Consider the following 1962-nt stretch of genomic DNA (forward strand, 5'->3'; position numbering starts at 1 on the left):
CTCACAAGGAGAACATTAAAATATACTACAACAGAAAACTGTTATTTTAAATTGTAATAATATTTCACAATATTACTGTTTTTTTTGTTTGTTAAATTTTTTCAAATAAATGCAGCCAAATTAACAAATTTGACCCCAGACCTTTTCAGTGTATGTTAGTGTACATTTTAAAACATTCAAATTTTCAAATATGACTACATTTTGTATATAAATACTGTGAGGTCGCTTAAGTTCTGAAGCTGTTCTTCTGAATATTACTTGTTCATTGACAGTAACAGCGTCATGTCACAAGGAGTTGACAGATTATTGAGAAGGAAGGAGACGTGTCTTTAAGTGCAACATGTACAAACACATTTAACTCTTAGGAGTGACGCTCTTTTATTTCGCTGTCAACCACATACACTGGACTCCTGCCGTAGCTAAGAGTAAAAAATCTTAAGTATAACCTGAGTTGAAACATAACTGAGCCATGAAAAGGCTTTAGACAGGAACAAAATCTTACCTGCCGCTGCCTCTGACAGGGAACTTCAGGTCCTGGAATTTTTTCGTTTCTTAAACTGACATTCTGTATGTATGGCTACACCTGTTTTAGGATCAAATGAACATGCATTTGAACATTTAAACAACTTTATTGTAAACAAATGATTACAAATATCCCTTTTTACTTGTCTGTAAAGGAATACAACTAATCACTGATATTTACCCAATTATTCATGACATTTAAAGGCGATAAAATATAACTAATAAATGCCAGTAATTCAAAGACAGTGATCTGTTTTATGATTTTATGGCTACATGTGCATCATCAGCTACACATCATGTTAGAAAAAACAATACGTACGTTTCATTTCCATCTGAAAGTGTGAATTGGACGGATGTCGCCTGCTGTGGTTTGACTGATTCCCATGTGAATGTGTAGAAAGTGCAGTGACATCAGTAGAAGTTTGAAGAGCTGTTCCAGGAGCGCTGCAGGAAGTGGGCGGGATGAGCTGAGAACACACACGTCTAGAAAGCCACATCACAGAGGCTCTGCTCAATCTTCAGCATTGCAGCAGGTCATGAATTAAAGCCATTTAAGTCCAGCACAACAGGTGTTTCTGCTTTTATAGAGTGATTTCCTTTAATGGATCTGTCTGTCTGTCTGTCTACCTACTTACCTATCTACCTGTCTATCTATTGTTCTAATGTTCTATCTATCTGTCATTCTATCTCTATGTAACATGTATATTATAAGTGCTGTATCAGTCAGCATTTCTTCCTTTGAATCATCATTCAGCTGTGTTTGTTGTTTTTTAAATGGTCTTGCAGTTTGACAAATACATTTGATAAATATTCCAGATAGTCTCTTAATGAATATAAAGTCATAAAACTGCATGTAATTGTACAAGATGCATTCGATGGAGCATGTCAGGCAGGATGATGTCGGTGTTAACTACTCGCCTACAGGTGGAAAAAAATGGATCGTGAAATATAAAATATCAGGGCATATCTCAAATTTCAGCACCGTGTTAGTAAAACAAAAGAATCTGAGCCATTAGAAAGGAGTTTCACAATTACAGGGTCACACATTTACATTTATGCATTGTAATGGTGCTTTTATTCATTATTACTTTTCTTTTATTCATTATTTGAACTATTGGAATGCTGTAGGCTATGGGAGTTGTGTAGCAATCACAAAAGTATTAAGAAATAATTGCAAACACTACATGTTTGAAAGTCTTGTTTCTTATTTTCAAGCAGACTAACTTGACATTTTTCACACTATAAGTTTGTTTTACACCTCCAGCTTCTTCTTTTTTTAAGGTTTTGTCACTTTTAGCTTCCCTTAGTTGTTGTTTTTTTCAATAGAAACTTACTGTCATTTAGTTTTTTTCCCCCTAAAGACAGTGAGCACATTTTATTTTAGTAAAATTACATTGTGATGATAATTATTGTTAAATAAAGCCTTTTATTTTGTAGCAA

At 34.1% G+C, this 1962-nt stretch overlaps 1 protein-coding gene across 1 annotated transcript in view; it reads right to left on the reverse strand.

The window, feature by feature from the left end:
• Positions 1-916, reverse strand: part of LOC107582394 (solute carrier family 45 member 3-like) — an 8002-nt gene extending 7086 nt beyond the window's left edge. Inside the window, exons 1-2 of the mRNA XM_016268222.1 lie at positions 842-916; positions 503-583 (exon numbers count right to left, since the gene is read on the reverse strand). The gene's annotated coding sequence lies outside the window, so the exon portion shown is untranslated. The remainder of the gene's footprint in view (positions 1-502; positions 584-841) is intronic.
• Positions 917-1962: the final 1046 nt, after the last annotated feature.

Source organism: Sinocyclocheilus grahami, unplaced genomic scaffold (assembly GCF_001515645.1).
Source record: "Sinocyclocheilus grahami isolate Dianchi unplaced genomic scaffold, SAMN03320097.WGS_v1.1 scaffold44.1, whole genome shotgun sequence".
Classification (NCBI taxonomy): domain Eukaryota; kingdom Metazoa; phylum Chordata; class Actinopteri; order Cypriniformes; family Cyprinidae; genus Sinocyclocheilus; species Sinocyclocheilus grahami.